The sequence below is a fragment of the Anomaloglossus baeobatrachus genome, chromosome 5 (genome assembly GCF_048569485.1).
Source record: "Anomaloglossus baeobatrachus isolate aAnoBae1 chromosome 5, aAnoBae1.hap1, whole genome shotgun sequence".
NCBI classification, from domain to species: Eukaryota; Metazoa; Chordata; class Amphibia; order Anura; family Aromobatidae; genus Anomaloglossus; species Anomaloglossus baeobatrachus.
The window spans coordinates 474138523-474157707 of NC_134357.1; the positions used below are offsets into that span (position 1 = coordinate 474138523).

Sequence of the window (19185 nt, forward strand, 5' to 3'; positions counted from 1 at the left end):
TGGAAGTTTCTGAAATGGAAGCAACTAATTATGTGATTGTGTTTTCTTTACTGTATTGATGTTTTCTTGTTTTTGTAATAATGTATTTTCATGTAAGATTTTTTTGATTTAATAAAAAGAAACCATTAATGATGAGTTTAGATGGTAGCGAGATGCCTTATCCTATGGGTGAATTGGCTAAGGCTGACAGTTATAAATCTGAAATGGTTTTTAAAACAAAAAAAAATAAAATTTGTTCTTATCAGTTTAATATCTCATACGTGCCCTATCGAGGACTATATATTAAATAGATTTTTAGAACAGGGAGATGGAAGAAGAGCTTGCTCTGTCCACTCCACGCATTGACCTAGTATTGCAGTACCTCCAGGACTGGAGAACCCCTTCTTAACACAGTTTCCAAAAGCAGAACTGAATTCACCTGATTAATATTGGCCCAATTAATAAATTGATAGAAAGCAAACAAGTTCATATGCTCAATTTGGCCAATTGATTGGGGGCTGGGAGGGGAAGGAAAAAGATTGGGGGCTGGGAAACGGTGGAAGGGCTTTCTACGGGTATGGATGGGAAAGGGTGGCAGTGACCGAAAGTCAGCCTGTCCTGTCCTATCTGTCTTTTTGTATCATGAATTGCAAAGACCGGAAGGGGGGAGGGGAGGTGCTTGTGCCCAAGAGGGGGAGTTATTCAGATTCACTCCAGTGGGCGGCGGCTGCAAAACGCACCAGGCTTTTTGTTTTTGCCCTGCAAAACAGCCTTTTTAAGGTTTGGCTTGGGTGACAAGATGTCTTCTGTAGGCATGGGTTTTTCTCCATCTCCTTAAGATGTGGCCAGCAAAGGCCATGGTGCCACCCGAGGCCGAAACCATTTCGGGTTATCGCTTCTCGGCCTTTTGGCTAAGATCAAGTGTCTTACCAGAAGGTTCTCAATTGATGCCCTTGGCCTTGTAGCTTAAATGGCTACATGCTGCTATTGGGGTAGTGAGCGAGAAACGAGAAGGCGATGCTTTTTGGCTCAGATCATGTGTCTGAGTCTGGAAGGTGTGAGGTGATCCTTTAAGCAGATTTTCTGCTGCTTTCTACTGTGGTCTAGGACCGACAGCTGTGAAGAAGATGGTTATTACGAAGAATACAATTCGCATCGTAGTGTATTTTGGAAACCAGACCAGGAACAATGTCGTCTATGTGGTGAGAGATTTAATAGAGGGTGAAGCAGGTGCAAGAAGTGGGGACATTTGTAGTGTAAACAAGTTCCGGAACCGAGATACTTATGACATTACTTTTGTTAATGAGGGTGTTTGCCTAAATGTATTTGAATGGCTTACGCACAATGAAGGGGACCCTTGCATGGAAAGTATGCCTGCAGAGTTTTTGTTTGGACTCCAGGAAAGGGTGATAACTGTGACGGTGTACAACTCCTATACTGAAATTAGCCTGCTGGAACAGTTCTTATCTCGCTATTTTAAGTACGTACGCCCAGGGGAGCAACAGAAAAATCAGCTTAGTAATTTTTAATTGCAAATATGTTTTTCAGGTGACGTTGAAGGCAGATGCGACCAGTTTGGGGGGATTCCAACACCCTCCAGCAAATATTTTTGTTGCGGGACACAGGGGCTTCCTCACCTACCCAGGGCAACCCCTGTATTGCAGGAACTGCTTTAAATTTGTGCACTTACAGAGTGGATGTGACAAAGGACTGTGCTGCCGAAACTGCAAACTAGAGGGCCACACTGCTGATCAGTGCACAGTCCCTAAATGCTGTGATGGATGTGGGAGTACAGAGCATGTGTACCGGGAATGTCCAAACGCCTGGCCTCGTCAGTCGGAAGAATACCGTCGGGAGATGGAGGAGTTACGACGCCGGCTTGCGGAAGTGGCGCGGCGCTGTGAGGATGCACAGAGGCGGGAGGAGCGAGTGCAGGAGGAGATGCGGGTGAAAGAGTCTGCGGCCGCTGTGTCACAGGAGGCGTGTGAGTCACATTTGGCTTCGTCCCCTCTTACAGAGCGCCGGAAAGCCAAGTGTCAGGAGGAAACAGCATACAGGGCAGCGGTGCCACGTGTGGAGCACACACCGCTGAAAGGGACAGTGAAAGATGTAGTGCGGGAGCTGACCCTGTCTTTAGGCCAAACATTGAGGGCTGTGCAAAGACTATACATCACACCCAGATGGCCAAGATAAACAGGGATCAGTCCAACTTTGCTAGAAAATCAGAATATTTGTGGAGACGATCGACAGACATTACTGGAGTACCAGAAAGAGCTATGTCTTCGACCAGCTCTCTTGGTGAATTCTCTGATGCATCCACCTCCTCTATGAATACGCGATCTGGGGCACGGTTTGGTGGAGGAGCTTCTGGTGGCTCTGCGCCTAGACAATATCAATCTGGATATGAGAAGCAAGAGAATAAGGTATTGAATCTCAGTACATATAATCTATCTGATGTCGATTTGGGGCTGTTGGAGAGGGGTCTTTCCTTCTCCCCAGCCTCAAATTTTGACCTGTTCTCTACAATCAAAGATTTACATATATTTGTAAGATCTATACTATTTAAAAAGTATGTCTTTGATGATTCTTTACATACCTTGTTTCCTACAGAGGAGGAACAGGATGCGCTGAGAACGCTACATGAGTTGTCGGTCGAACATAATCTTCCCATTAGTGGTAAGATTCCTTCATGTATTGCCTGTCGATCAAAGAAATTTCCGCCTCTATCCACATGTACAAACGTAGATATGTTTGTGTGTGTGGTCTCTAAGGACTTATAAAATATCTCCCCTAAGATTGTTAATGATAATCTTACCAGAATCGAGAGACAAAGGCTTAGGGAATTGACATCTTTACACCACATAGTGCTGAAGCCGGCAGACAAGGGGGGTAACGTCGTCATCTGGCCAATCTCATTATATGAGAAGGAAGCGTTCCAATAGCTCAATAATGCGGTATGTTATAAGAAACTTCCATTTAATCCCTTACTATTTTTCAACACGCAATTGGGCAAAGTATGGGCTTTGGCAAAAGATGATGGCGTTATCTCTAAGGAGTTGGCTTCAGCACTACGAGTGGTGGAACCCACCATTGCCACCCTCTATCTTCTCCCAAAAGTCCACAAATATCTGAATACACCCCCAGGGAGACCCATCATATCTGGATGTGGTAATTGTTTGGAAAAAGTAAATAGGTGGATAGATTCTGTGTTACAACCCTTAGTTGGGAGTCTACCCTCGTATATTCAAGATACGAGTGACTTTTTGAAAAAAGTGGATGGCCTGTTTGCTGGTGAGGATACATTGTTGGTTACAAGGGACGTCGAGTCCCTGTATACCAACATTGTACATAGTGATGGCCTTCAAGCTGTTAAGTTCTTTCTTGACACGACATCCAATCCACTGGAGTTTAATGAATTGGTGTTGCGTTTTTTGGAGTTCTCCCTGACCCATAATTTTTTTTATTTTTAAAGGGTCCTGCTACTTACAGATCCAGGGTATGGCAATGGGGGCATCATTTGCCCCTGCGTATAATCTTTTCCTGGGGCTGTGGGAGAGGTACCTTGCCCTGTCAGATCGGGAGTCGTTGATGGACCGCATCCTATATTGGACGCAGTACATCGATGACATTTTCCTTATCTGGTAGGGGTCTTTGTAAATGATAAATTTATTTTGTCACGGTTCAACTCCAGTGGACGCTACATCTTCATTACATATCAGTGGTCTAACCAACAGGTGGAATTTTTGGATGTTCTTGTCAAGAAGGACGCAGAATTAATCTTACAGACTGATCTTTATCGAAAGCCGACCTCTTCAAATACCTTACTGCACGACTCGTCAGCACACCCCAAATATATGATACAGTCGGTACCCATTGGCCAGTTTCTTCGTCTGCGCAGAATTTTGTTTAACTGATGCAGACTTTGAGAGACAGGCCTCGGACATGATGGAGAGGTTCAGGGAGCGGGGATAGAGCCGAAAGATGATAAATAGAGCCTATCATAGGGCCATATATTCACATAGGGATCAACTGCTGAATTCCAGTGTGATCCCTGGACCCTCCGGTCAGGTCCGATTTATTACCAACTACAACTCTAAGTTTCCTATGGTGAGGGCTAGTTTGGAACGTGCTTGGCCTATTTTAATGGCGGACCCTACACTTCAGAAAGTTCTTTCTAGTAAACCCCAAATTACCATCAGGAGAGGGAAAAATTTCCGTGATATGTTGGTACACAGCCACTATGCGGTCACTAATAAGGATACAACCTTTTTGGGCAATGTTGGACCTAGTAATCGGAGTGGCTGTTCTCCCTGCGGTGGGTGTGTCGCCTTCCCCAATATTTTTCGTGGAAACACCTTTACTGACTCTTCGGGCAATAAAAGTTATCAGATTAGGAAGTTTATTACCTGCTCATCTAAAGCGGTAATTTACTATGCAACCTGCCCATGTCCTAAAATATATGTAGGATTAACCACCCGTCAACTAAAGGTGAGAGTACGCGAACATTTATTGGGGATAGAGGCGGCACCCAGCCAAACGGATAAGGCCACTCTGAAAACTATTCCAAAACATTTTTTTGTTCATCATGGATCCAACAGCACCCATTTTAGAGTGTTGGGGATTGATCAGATTGATCTGGGTATCAGGGGTGGCGAGGTGAGTAGGAGGTTGGCTCAGTTGGAGCCCAGATGGATATATAGTTTAAATACTGTATGTCCATCTGGCCTAAATGAAAACATTAGTTTTGCACCCTTTCTTTGAAGTATGAAAATAATTGCCACACTGTTACGAACCGGCGCCGCCATAGCCGCACGCAGCCTGCTGCGGTTCCTGTTGCGCCCAGGCGCCGGCTGCCGTTCTTGGCCGTGCCTCGGGTGGTCCAGTTGGCTGTTCCTTCCACCACGTCTAAGTGTGGAGAGGCGGCTAGTGCGCATGCGTGCGCCGATTTACCCCAGCCAGAGTTTAAGCCCGGTGTTTTGCCTAGTGAGCATGCTCAGCCTGTTTGGGTTATGTCTGAGACTAAGTCCTCAGTTCAGGCTACTGAGCATGCTCAAACTGATAGTCTGCTTTCTAAGCCTGTGGCTCAGGCTACTGAGCATGCTCAGGCACTTAGTGCATCAGAGGCTAGGTCCGGTAAGGACCTCACTGAGCATGTCCGTGAGGTGGCAGGCCCTGATAGGGCAGAGGGTGTCAGGTGTCCTGATGACGTGGCAACTCCGGACTGGCTCGCAGAGGCCCGCCCCTATGATCTGGCACCTCAGTATTGGTCGTCAGACGATGACTGGTGAAGTGTTTGGGGCGTGGCTGCCATGAGGTCATCAATGACGTGGCGGTTCCGGATAGGTCGCATGTGACGTCACTGATGACATGGCACTCTGCTATTGGACCTTGGTGGTTCCACCCTGGGTTTGGGGCGGACCCAGGTTATAAAAGGGGCTGGAGACAACATGGAGGTGCGCAGTCTTCACTTTTGCTCAGTCAGAGCACACCTCCATGTTAGAGCTTCATTGCGGCATAAGCCTATGTTGGGAAGCGGTAGGTAGGGTTAGGCGAACGGTGCCTGTCACGCCAAGATTCGTGGCTCGGCACATCAGGTTCAGGCGCCGTGCTTCCCTCCTGCCGTTCCAGTCTTGCTATAGCAGCCCAGTGGCGTTAACTGGGCTGCGGCTGCTGTGCTTCCTGTCCGATTGTGCCCCCTACGCACACGGACAACGCACCTGCTGCGCCACCTGTCTGATTGTGCCCCCTACGCACACGGACAACGCACCTGCTGCGCCACCTGTCCGATTGTGCCCCCTACGCACACGGACAACGCACCTGCTGCGCCACCTGTCCGGTTGTGCCCCCTACGCGCACGGACAGCGTACTCCAGGACCCCTGTGGAGTTAACAGGGTGTTCCTTATTTTCCTCGGCTTCCCGGTCAACGCTACTGGTGTACCTATCTGGTCCTACACACACGTGGCCAGTCGAGAGGTGGCCAGAAACGCTAATCGGAGGACCGCTCGGCCTGACGTGTCCTACACACGTGGCCGACAGGGCGCTTTCGTGGCGGTCTTCCGGTCAACGCTACCTGGTTACCACCCAGCCTGACGTGTTTCCTGCACACGTGGTTGGTGTAGCGCTAGGTGCACCAAAACGCTAATCGGGTTGCCGTCCGGTCTGACGTGTCCCAACACACGTGACCGGTTCCCAGAGTTCCTGGGATATCTCAGAGCAGTCCAGCTCTATAGTCTCCGCCTAACCCTCAGGTGCCAGCAGCTCCTTTGTCATCTGGAGCACGGTGGGCCCCGACTGGCGATTAGGATATATACCCCCTGGTCCTAATCTGCCGGTCCCCCCGTAACAGTAAGACTGCGCCAGGGTCTGGCTGGCATGGCGGAGATAGAGCAGCTACGTCAGTTCATGCTGCAGCTTGATGCCAGAGTGAGGGCTCTGGAGAAGTCTGCTCTTGCTGCTGATATGGATGATGTGGTGGCTTAAGCTGCTGCAATGGTGTCAGTCACCAAGCCTACTCCAACCCTCCCTCACCTTTCGCTGCCCAACAAGTTTACGGGGAACAGCAAGGCATGTAGGGGATTCGTGAACCAGTGCTCAGTCCATCTAGAGCTGTTGGCTGCACGGTTTCCTACAGAGAGGTCGAAGGTGGGGTTTATCATCTCCTTGCTCTCTGATAGAGCACTGGAGTGGGCTACACCTTTGTGGGAGAGGAATGACCCCGTAGTACAGGACTCTAAGGAGTTTTTGGAGTCCTTGCGACAAGTGTTCCTGGGGCCTCAGGTCACTCACGACTCGGCCCTACAGCTACTGACTTTGGAGCAGGGGCGTACATCCTCAAGTCAATATGCTGTGAGTTTCAGGACACTTGCTGCAGAACTGGGGTGGTCAGAGAGGACTATCATTCCACTGTTCTAGAGGGGATTAGCCTCGCACGTGAAGGACGCATTAGCGTCGCGTGAGGTACCAACTACCCTTGAGGGCCTCATGTCTCTGGCTACCCGCATTGACCTGCGGACCTCCGAACGTCAGCTGGAGCGCAGGTCAGAGGGTCGTTCAGCCACTGTAGTGGTCTCTCCTACTGCACCTCCCTTAGAGGACATCTCTGTCCCTATGGACATCGCTAGGGTTGGTGTTGCTAGGTCTTCGAGTCGCAAGGGCATTTCCTGTTTCGCTTGTGGGCAGTATGGTCATTATGCCAACCGTTGCCCAAAGCGTCAGGGTAAGAGACCGCGATTGGTGACCATAGCTGAAGGTAGACTGGACTCTGCGTCATCCATTAGGGTGACGTTTCCCGCGTCAATTTCCTTTAAGGGGTCAACATGGTCCACAAGGGCAAGTGTGGACACAGGTGCTGGGGATAGTTTCATCTCCTCCTCTTTTGCCCGGCGGCATGCCATCCCACTGGTGCAAATGCCAAGGCCAGTGAGAGTCCGTGTATTGGATGGGTCCTTGTTGCCCAAGGTAATTCACCAGCGGACAGTGCCCATTACCCTTGCCATGTCATCTGGGCATAGAGAGACCATTTCATTCCTGGTTCTCCCTAAGGGTGCAGATGATATTCTGCTGGGTATTCCTTGGTTGAAGCAACATTCCCCACATATCGACTGGTCGTCTGGGGTGATTACGCGGTGGAGCGAGTCTTGTAGCTCCCACTGCATGTCTCCATCTTCCGCCCGTCGCTCAGTGGTATCTGTGGCGACTATAGACTATTCGAGTGGGAGGGCCGCTAGAGGGGGGGTACTGTTACGAACCGGCGCCGCCATAGCCGCACGCAGCCTGCTGCGGTTCCTGTTGCGCCCAGGCGCCGGCTGCCGTTCTTGGCCGTGCCTCGGGTCGTCCAGTTGGCTGTTCCTTCCACCACGTCTAAGTGTGGAGAGGCGGCTAGTGCGCATGCGTGCGCCGATTTACCCCAGCCAGAGTTTAAGCCCGGTGTTTTGCCTAGTGAGCATGCTCAGCCTGTTTGTGTTATGTCTGAGACTAAGTCCTCAGTTCAGGCTACTGAGCATGCTCAAACTGATAGTCTGCTTTCTAAGCCTGTGGCTCAGGCTACTGAGCATGCTCAGGCACTTAGTGCATCAGAGGCTAGGTCCGGTAAGGACCTCACTGAGCATGTCCGTGAGGTGGCAGGCCCTGATAGGGCAGAGGGTGTCAGGTGTCCTGATGACATGGCAACCCTGGACTGGCTCGCAGAGGCCCGCCCCTATGATCTGGCACCTCAGTATTGGTCGTCAAACGATGACTGGTGAAGTGTTTGGGGCGTGGCTGCCATGAGGTCATCAATGACGTGGCGGTTCCGGATAGGTCGCATGTGACGTCACTGATGACATGGCACTCTGCTATTGGACCTTGGTGGTTCCACCCTGGGTTTGGGGCGGACCCAGGTTATAAAAGGGGCTGGAGACAACATGGAGGTGCGCAGTCTTCACTTTTGCTCAGTCAGAGCTTACCTCCATGTTAGAGCTTCATTGCGGCATAAGCCTATGTTGGGAAGCGGTAGGTAGGGTTAGGCGAACGGTGCCTGTCACGCCAAGATTCGTGGCTCGGCACATCAGGTTCAGGCGCCGTGCTTCCCTCCTGTCGTTCTAGTCTTGCTATAGCAGCCCAGTGGCGTTAACTGGGCTGCGGCTGCTGTGCTTCCTGTCCGATTGTGCCCCCTACGCACACGGACAACGCACCTGCTGCGCCACCTGTCTGATTGTGCCCCCTACGCACACGGACAACGCACCTGCTGCGCCACCTGTCCGATTGTGCCCCCTACGCACACGGACAACGCACCTGCTGCGCCACCTGTCCGGTTGTGCCCCCTACGCGCACGGACAGCGTACTCCAGGACCCCTGTGGAGTTAACAGGGTGTTCCTTATTTTCCTCGGCTTCCCGGTCAACGCTACTGGTGTACCCATCTGGCCTGACGTGTCCTACACACACGTGGCCAGTCGAGAGGTGGCCAGAAACGCTAATCGGAGGACCGCTCGGCCTGACGTGTCCTACACACGTGGCCGACAGGGCGCTTTCGTGGCTGTCTTCCAATCAAAGCTACCTGGTTACCACCCGGCCTGACATGTTTCCTGCACACGTGGTTGGTGTAGCGCTAGGTGCACCAAAACGCTAATCGGGTTGCCGTCCGGTCTGACGTGTCCCAACACACGTGACCGGTTCCCAGAGTTCCTGGGTTATCTCAGAGCAGTCCAGCTCTATAGTCTCCGCCTAACCCTCAGGTGCCAGCAGCTCCTTTGTCATCTGGAGCACGGTGGGCCCCGACTGACGATTAGGATATATACCCCCTGGTCCTAATCTGCCGGTCCCCCCATAACACACACCCTGTGCGGATATTTTTGGCTTTATTATTTTTAATTGTGTGTGGTTTCATGTTTTTAACTTTGTTTTTATTTTCACTAGCATTGGGCCTTGTTGGTGGTTTGATATCTTGGATTCTTGGACCCTTTCTGATGATCTGATTGACCATCTAGCAACCTAAATTCCTTTTTATCTCGTCTTGAACGACTATCTAAGTTCTAGTTTAATCTTGAACTGGACATCTATGAATACCTCTGTATACACACTTGTCTTATAATGAATATGTTATACATGCAATATATAGATTTTGGTATGTAATGGATTTGCCTGAGTAAAAACTCTATTATATAATATCTATTATGTGATATATTGTATCCACGGGGATATACAGATATATCTAAGATTAAATATATGTATTTTAATTAGTAGAGCATATATGTTTATTGAGATAGTAAAAATAATTATACTTTTAATATGTAGATATATTTATGAGGGACTTATAGATATGATTATATCATTTACTTTTGGGAATGTATTTTTGACATTATGTCTAAATATTGGAGGCGTTCTATGTTGCAGTAATAAACTTGTTGTATATCTATATATGTATTTTTGATATCTTTATGATCATCTTTTAGTTAGATCTATATTATATATTGTATATAAATTAATGTCCCTTAAATTATTTATATATACATGTGGATTCGTTTATGTATATATATAAGACAAGATCCTGTGAAGCGCTGTTCTATAGCAGTGCGTTGGTTTGCAATTTAGCCGCTAGGCTAATTGCTCTTATATGACGTACTGAGTGATCAGCTCATCTTTCCTTCCAATCGCTGGGCATACCGGTACGCATGTGCTATGTAGCGGTCCGCTGCCTGGCCGTCATGCTGTGCCTTATCCACCCAGGTGATCACGGCCCTTGATACCTGTGATCACGTGGCTGGTGATGCGGCTGCTGGCCTGGGGGCAGAGATTCTGCCTCGTGGCTATATGCATCAGAGAGGTAACCCCTCGCGATTGGATAAATTGTCAAATATAAACCCCACATCCTGGCCCTTGCAAACCACGCCCCCCTGTGACTGAAAAAAAGTTACGGTTAAATACTTATGGGGTAATATAGACTGATATACAGTGACATCTAGTGGATCTCGGATGTATATATCGGTTGAACACCTGATTGGCAATGCATAGGTATTGGATAAATTGTATGGAGGGATCCGTGACCTCTTTGGGTTAATAATGTCCTGCACTTAATTGCTCCAACTTTCACGTTGTCTGTTATAACTATATAATAAAAAAAAAATTACATTATTATTATTGGGCATTTGATAATTTTTCTTCCTCCTTGTTCTGCTATATATAGCGATTTGCCCTTATAGTCTTACCCTACAAGTAGTTTATAATCTATTTGAAATTACCAACATTCATTAAATGTATTTTGATAAACATAAACATGTGTAGGTGGTTGTTGTCTAATTATATCCTGTCTTTAGGCCCCAGTCAGCTTGGTTCATGGGACAAGCCACAGCAGAGGCAGAGGAGGCTGTGGAAAGTGTGCTGCAAGATTCTGACCCCAGGTATATTAGTGCTTTCTCCTCTGATGAGGACCCTGGGGGGAGAAAGTGTCACAGGGAGTGTGGTGGGAATTCAACTGAAGAAGATGAGGGAGAAATTCAATGAAAGACTGGCCGCAAGAAGCTGAAGATCGAGGAATATATGGCGACCAGAGAGGCAGAAGGCTGCAATGCACAGACGGTAGAGGACAGTAATGGTTCTGGCTAGTTACGCACTGTGTATTTCAGTGATGGGCTAATATTGCTTTTTGCAGCATTGAAATATTACAATGGCTGATAGCTGTGTGCAGGAGAGATGTATTTGCATCTTTTTTTTTTCTCTAAAGAGAAAGGCTGATCTTTAAGCCTGATTTTGCTCTTTATTAGTTTTTTGGCTGCATGTTTTTTGGATATGGTTTTTACTTTGGTATCCCAAAATGGAAGAGTTTTTAAAAATAAGTTCAGGAGGGCAGTGATTTTTTATTTTTTTCTCAACGCAGGATGTGGATATTTTTTGTTTACAGGAGTGTGGACTTGTGGATGGTGTGAATGCGAGTGAATGGACTTATGGAGTGTCTGTGTGGTCTTGGAGAGCTGGAAATAGAAATGATGGGAGTGGGTTTTTTTGGTGAAAGGAAGGGAATTGTTTTAAGTGACTATGTAGTGATTGAAGTTGGGAGGTGCATTTTAGCTAATTTTTTTATATAGAAATGTTAAGGTTTGTGTAATTAATTTGACGCCTCCTGACGAAGCCATCTGGTGAAACGTGCGTCAAAGCCCCGCCCCCCACGCATGGACGGCCTGTTCTTTCCTGCTCCAACATGACGCAAGGTAACAGCCCTTAGGCTTTCATATCCCTGGCCTTTTAGGAACTTACTGTATGAGATTCTACAGATCTCTCCACAGATCTCTTTACTATTCACCATCCATTACCTTTCATTTATGGTGACTTATGGGTTATTATATTCTTGAGGTCTTTGTTATTTACATTGCAGTCTGTTCAGCAGGACTTTTTTGCCATCCTGTGGCCAGTCCAGGTTTTGTTGTGGGCTGTTTTTCTGTGCAGGTCTTTCCACCTTTGCCTGCAACCACTGTGCACTCTGTATCACCTTGTATTTAAATAAAAATAATTTGTATTATACCCTGACTTTTTGGTGGTCCGTTTCTCATTCTGTACCCCCTACTTTGTAACCTTTACATTCTTTGTACTGGGGCTACCCAATTTTTTAGGTTTATTTGTGTAATTAATGTCTATGCGCCTGTGAATAAAAATGAGCGCAAATGCTTGTTTGAAAAAATTAAGTTTTTTGTTCCAGGGAGAGTGCCTGTGGTGATTGTGGGGGATATGAATATTGATGTGTGGAAAATGAATGTGACTGGGAGACTTGTTAGATTTGGTGAATGATTTTGCTTTGTGTGATGTGCAGCGGACATGTAATACAAGTCTCGTTCTCAACACTTTTTTTTTCTGCAAGTGGGAAAATACAATCCCGATTGGATTATTGTTTTATTTCCAAAAATCTTTCTTGTATTAGTTATAGTCAGGAGAGTGTGGTCTTTTCAGATCATGTATGTATGTCCTGTGAGCTAGATATTAATGTGAATGGGGTGTTTGGTCGGGGGCTGTGGAAGTTAAATGTTACACTGCTGGATAACAAACAGGTGGGGAATCAGTATGGAAGGCTGTATGAGAAGTGGTGGGAATATAAGAATGCTTTTGGAGATATTTGTGTGTGGTGGGACTGGTTAAAGAAAAACACTAAAGGTTTCTGCAAGACAGCAGGTTATAGTGCGGTGGCTGCTAAACAGGAACAGTTATTTTAAATGTACGTTTAAGTATTCTCTATAGGTTAAGGGAGGGAGGGCTGGAGGGGGAGGGGGAGGTTTTGCAGGTGAAAAATGAGCTTAATGCTTTTTTTATTGGAGAGGGGAAGGAGTATTGTTTTTAGGGCTAACGTGGATAAAATGGAGCAAGATGAAAAATGCTCACGTCTTTTCTTTAAAAAAGTTTTTGGAAACAAACAGAGTATAGATGTTTTGTATGGAGCAGATGGAAGTGAGGTAAGTGGGAATGACATGTGTGAAGAGGTGGCTAAGTTTTATGAGGATCTGTATGTGGTTAAATGGAGGGATGAGGTACTGGAAGATGAGGTTCTGAGTGTGTTAGATAAGAAACTGAATGACAATGAAATAGAGAGTGTAATGGGTGAGATATCGGGTGATGAAGTATGGAAGGTGATGTACAGTATGGCGCTGAATAAGACGCCAGGGGAGGATGGGCTCCCAGTGGAGCTTTATCGTGTGATATGGGGTGTGATTAGGAAGGATTTTGTGGATGTGTGTAGATATATGTGGACAAATCTGAAAGTGGCTGAGAGCATGCGTGCGGGGATGGATTCTTTGTTGCAAAAAAAAGGTGATGTGAAGAACCTGAAAAATTGGAGGCCGATAACTTTGCTGAACTGTGACTATAAGGTTTATGGAAAGTTGTTGACAAACAGAATGCGTGATGTGATTGTGATCGGGGATGAGCAGTGCTGTGCGGTGCCTGGAAGACGGATACATGAAGGTGTGTGCATGTTAAGGGATTGTTTGTGGGATTAGTCAGAAGAAAGGAGTGTTCGTGCTGATATTATTTAAAAAAAGCGTATGATAGGTTGTCACAAGTTTTTGTTTAGGGTGATGTTGAGGATGGGTTTTCCGGCTGAGTTTGTGAGGAAAGTGCGATGTCTGTATACAGATATATACAGCTGTGTGTTGTTCAATGGGTATGTGGGAAGGAGAGTGAAGGTGTTATCTGGGGTGCGGCAGGGGTGTCCGTTATCCCCTGTTGTTTTTATTTGTGCGATTGAGCCTTTGTTTTACATGTTGTGGAAGGATAAGGTGATTCAGGGTGTGCAAGTGCTGGGTAGCGGGGAGAGGGAGTGGAAGCTGAGTGCCTATATGAATGATGTCTGTCTGTTGTGCGATTCTGAGTGTTCTGTGAGGTGAGTGAAGCTGTTATTCTCCATCTTTTGTGGGGCGTCCGCATTTAAAGTGAATTGGGAGAAGAGTGAATGTAAAAGTTTTGGTGGAGGGAGTTTAAGTAGAGATACTGGTGTGTATGAGGTTAGTGGGCCTATTAAAGTTTTGGGGATTCTTTTTTCAGAGAAGTTGGACAGGAATGAAAGTTGGGATAAAGTGAAGGCACGAGTTGAGCAGAAGTTGTGTTTTTGGAAGTTGAGGAATCTTACGTTTTTTGGAAAAAGTTTAGTGATTAAAAGTGTGGTGATGCCGATTTTTTTGTATGTGGTGGTAGTTTTCCCTCCCGGATATATTCAGACTAGGAGATTGAATAAAATGTTGTTTGTTTTTTTGTGGAATTCTAAAATGGAGAGGGCTAGGAGGGAGTTTTTGGTAAAAAGAATGGAGAAAGGTGGGTTGGGTTTTGCTAATTTAGAAGTGTTCTTTGGTGTGAATATTGTTGTGTTTGTGTTAGGTATGATTAGGGCGGAGGGGAAATGTTCTTGCATAACTAGTTTTCTGTTTGGGACGCATTTATTTCGATTGAAGTGACGGGAGAGTGACTTGCGGTGTCTGGTTGCCTTTGAGGTGCCTGTGTGGGTATGCGTGGGTCTATAAGTTTTTGTCAAAGTATGAATTGTGTGATGCGGATGTGAGATTGTTGAAAAAGAAAAAAGCCGTGTACAGAATGATTGAGTGCAGAGAGACAGAATGTGGGATTAATTTAGTGAGAGGGAGTGATGTGCAAAAGGTGTGAAAGAAGGTGCAGATGGATGGTATGACTGACTAAGTGAGATAGGGTGGCAGTCATTACATGGAGTGTTGCCTTTAAGGGAGTTCCAGAGGAATCGTGGTTTGGTGAGGAGTGAAATGTGTCCAAGAGATAATTGTGGTGGAAGGGAGAGTGTGTTACATCTGTTCTGGAATTGTAAGTATGCTAGAGGTGTGATTGGTAGATTGGGTCTATTATGTAAGGAGTTGTGAAGGGTAAATTTGCTGACTTTTGAATTGTTTATGTTTGGGTTGGGATTGTGTGATCGTCAAAAGGAAAGAGTGTTCTGGCTGATGCTTGCATGTATAAAGGAGGTTTTGTGGGATATGAGGAATGTTTTGGTGTTTAAGAGGAATGAAATTGAAGTTAATGAGAGAGTGTCAAGATAATTTTGGGGAAATTATACGTCGTTTTTTGTGGGATAAGAGGACGAAGGTGGATGCTGATGCTAAGGGGATATGGAAGGTGCTCAAAAGGACACAAAAACTGTAGTTAATGTTTCATGATTGTTTTCTATGTATGTTTTTCTGTGCGTAATTAAAGTACTTTGACCCTATGATGACGAGAACAGCGTTTGTGTCACGTGATGGTTCACAACATAGCTGTTTTGGGACTGTTTCTTTCGAGTGTTGTTATGCCGTTGGATCTTCCCCATCTGAGGGAAAAAAAAAAATCTGTTCTTATCAGTTTAATATCTGATACATCCCCTATCTGGGGACCAAATATTAAATGGATTTTTAGAACAGGGAGATGGAAGAAGAGCTTGCTCTGTCCACTCCACACATTGACCTGGTATTGCAGTACCTCCAGGACCGGTGCACCCCTTCTTAACCCAGTTTCCAAAAGCAGAACTGAATTCACCTGATTCCTGATTAATGAATTGATTGAAAGCAAACAAGTTAATTTGCTCAATTTGATCAATTAACTTTTTAGACGTTTCCCTCTTTTTTTTCTTTCTTTTAGAGTTTTTCCTGCATGGTAGAAAGCTGCGCCAAATAGAAAACTCATCTCGACTGAACTTAACCAACTCTGCAATGTCGTGTTGGAGCCATAAATATCAGTACCATAGTAGAAAAATTTCATATAAATTTTTATTGAACATAGATACAAACAGACAAAGTGAGTACAATATTAATAAAAAGTGCATAGTGTAGGACTGCAAAAAAGAGTCCGTAGGGGGAGAATCATGTCTCCAATAGGATATACAGTGGAACCTTGGATTACGAACATAATTGGTTTTGGGAATGTGCTCTTAAACCAAGTTACTCTTATATCAAAGAGAATTTTCTCATAGGAAATAAATGAAATGCAGACAATTCGTTCCACAACCCAAAAATATTTACAGTATTTATACAAACTTATTACAGTAATACAAAATAATGTCCTGTATTCACATAAAATTATCACAGTACACTAATAGAAAATACTGTACAGTACAGGAAAAAACACGTAAACCAAATTAAAGTGCACATTAGCTTCTAATAGAATTGTTGGTGTGCGGGAGATACAGTATAAGCAATGTGCTGTACTGGTTAGCCAAAAGAAAGTACAATACTGTATCCACAAATGCAAATTGATAGACATGCTGTATAGTATATACTGTACTGTACAATGTGATACTATATACAGTAAACAGTACATATGGACAGAAAGTTACCTCTAGAGCGGGTCAGAACGCTGCGAAAGGACGGAATCGGAAGTGTACACTGTGCGAATTTGCTCCTATTGCAAAGCATTGCTGTTACACCAAGTTACACATTTTTAAAAAGCTTTGTTTGTCTTGCAAAACGCTCTCAACCCAAGTTACTCGTAATGTAAAGTTCCACTGTATGTGCACTCTTATGAGGTTATAACAGTGCCATATACCAACTGGGATCACTATGGGTAAGTGTATTAAATAATGCCTGTATCTATACTTCTATTTAGCAACTACAATTTGTATTATCTACACATATACCCTATTGGAGACATGATTCTCCCCTATGGACTTTTGGTATTACGCACTTCAGCTTTTTTTGCAGTCCTTCACTATGCACATTTTATTAATGTTGTACTGATTTTGTCTGTCTGTATCTAGCACTAGCAGCAGCGCAGCAGCCAAGAGAGCACGACACAAGCTGAAAAAAAAGGCAAAAGCCCTCCGGGAAACTAGTGGCCAGAAATCAGCTGATCTTTATTGTTCTAATGCTGAAGAAGCAGAAATTCCATCTCCAGTGAAAAAGTTACTCCAGTGGCCTCAGCTTGAGTTTTAAAGGATGAACAGTTTTCTGACCAGTTGATTTGAAGAGATTAAAAATGCCATCAAAGACTTCATTACAGCCAGCTTTTAATAATGTCTATGATCTGAACCTTGATGTCAATGACTTCCCAAAAAAAAGAGAAAAACCTGCTGTCACACGATAATGGTTCTTCCGACCTCCAAGAAATTGATCTGAAGATGAGCAAAAGGCAAAGCCTCCAGACACGAAATTGTGAGCTTCCGAGTGAAGAGGTCAAGGAAACTGCAAAAGGAACAAAAGCCCAACAAAGGTTCACTGTGAATTGTGTTCATTTTAGGCCTGAGAAAGATAAGAGTGAACCAAGTGAATCTGAGAGGACTGATGTCAAATCCAGTAATGGTAAAACAAGCAAAACCAGGAGAAGCAGGAATAAGACAAATAAACCCAATATCTTAGTTGATGACGTGTTTCTTCCAAAAGATTTAGATGGTATGGAAATGGATGAGATTGACAGGGAAGTAGAGTATTTTAAAAGGTTCTGTCTAGAATCTGCCAAACAAACATGCCAGAAAGAAGCAGAAACTCCATCTCCAGGGGAAAAGTTACTCCAGTGGCCTCAGCTCTAGTTTGAAATTGTAAACAGTTTTCTGACCAGTTGATTTGAAGAGAATAAAAATACCATCAAAGACTCCATTATAGCCAGATTTAATGTCTATGATCTGAACCTTGATGTCAATGACATCCCAAAGAAAAGAGAAAAACCTGCTGTCACACGTTAATGGTTCTTCCAACCTCCAAGAAATTGATCTGAAGAGCAAAAGGCCAAAGCCTCCAGACACGAAAGTGTGAGCTTCCGAGTGAACAGGTCAAGGAAACTGCAAAAGGAACAAAATCCCAACAAAGGTTCACTGTGAATTGTGTTCATTTTAGGCCTGAGAAAGAAAAGAGTGAACCAAGTGGATCTGAGAGGACTGATGTCAAATCCAGTAGTGGTAATAAAAGTAAAACCAGGAGAAGCAGGAATAAGACAAATAAACAAAATATCTCACCCAAAAGATTTAGATGGTATGGAAATGGATGAGACTGACAGGGAAGTAGAGTGTTTTAAAAGGTTGTGTCTGGATTCTGCCAAAGAAACGCACCAGAAACTGGCTGTAAATTGGACCAATTTTAGCCTGAAGAAAACCACTGTCTATCTATATTCAACAAAATGTATAATATTTTTTTTTCGACTATGGTGGTGATATTTATGGCTCCATACTGTTATAGGTTACATTTCTGTGGATGAGTTTTTTACAGCTGTATCAGCAAATGTATGAATCCTTGTTCCCATTTCTCACTTGAGTTTACTATGAAGCTCTTTAGGGGTTTTTCCATCCGTTTTTTTCTGCTATTTCATGTGTAGTATCTTCTTATCTATATCATTTGCAACTGAATGGAATTGATCCCTTTTGGACAATGTGGATTCAGCTGCTGTGACTGCAAGTGTGAGAAGATGCAGAATTGCTATCAGGTGCTATCTATCAGCTTCCACTCCAATTTAAGTTACCTGTTTATTACTACCATGCATTGTTTTCGGGTGTTTTCTTTGAGCAATGATGATGTCTTTCCTGATCTGTTGGGTCCCTCTCCTGGAGGAAGAGTTTGCTTGCTTTTGGACTTTCAAAAAGAGAGGTCATGATAGACATTTAGCTTCTGAGCCCTATTGGGGACAGCCATGGGTGATGAATGTGTTGCAAACTGCTGTGAAGAATGATACTGCAACATAAGTTATGTATAATTCTAAGAATGGGCAGTAGATAAAATGACTTTAACCATACTTAAACGGCTAATCGGGAAAAGAAAAATTGTAAAAAGCCCTCTCAGAGAGACCCTCTCTAACTTTTGTTAGTAAGCTTTTCTGTACTTTGACTGTTGACTTGTTTTTCCGTTTGAACAGTGCACAACATGCAGAGACGAACTCTGGCGTGTCACAATGCCCCCCGCTGACATCACAATAGCACTGCTGCCTATAAAGCCAGTTGCGCAGCAGAAGTTGCTCTTTGGGTGTGTTGGTAGGCTAGTGGAAAGAGGGGGAAATCACTTTTTTTCCCGGGTGGCCGGGGGATGACAGGGGAAGGGATGCTGGTGGTGGGAGGGGTGCAGAGGGCCGGGATTGGGGGCTGGCAGGGGAAGGGAAAAGATTATGGTTTGGGGATGGTGGAAGGGCTTCTTTCTACGGGTAAGGATGGCAAAGGGCGCCAGTAAAGGAAAGTCGGGCAGCCTGTTTTGTCCTGTCTTTTTGCATCATGAATTGGAAAGACTGCAAGGGGGAGGGGAGGTGCATGTGCCCAAAAGGAGGAGTTATTCAGATTCATTGC

The 19185-nt window shown here is 45.1% G+C and overlaps 1 non-coding gene and 1 pseudogene across 1 annotated transcript; both read left to right on the forward strand.

Moving 5' to 3' along the window:
* The first annotated feature begins 203 nt into the window (after positions 1 to 203).
* On the forward strand, positions 204 to 383 carry LOC142313447 (U2 spliceosomal RNA; annotated as a pseudogene).
* Positions 384 to 15250: 14867 nt separating this feature from the next.
* Positions 15251 to 15432, forward strand: LOC142313428 (U2 spliceosomal RNA). The gene has a single exon (XR_012754463.1). It is a non-coding gene; the product is annotated as a U2 spliceosomal RNA (small nuclear RNA).
* Positions 15433 to 19185: the final 3753 nt, after the last annotated feature.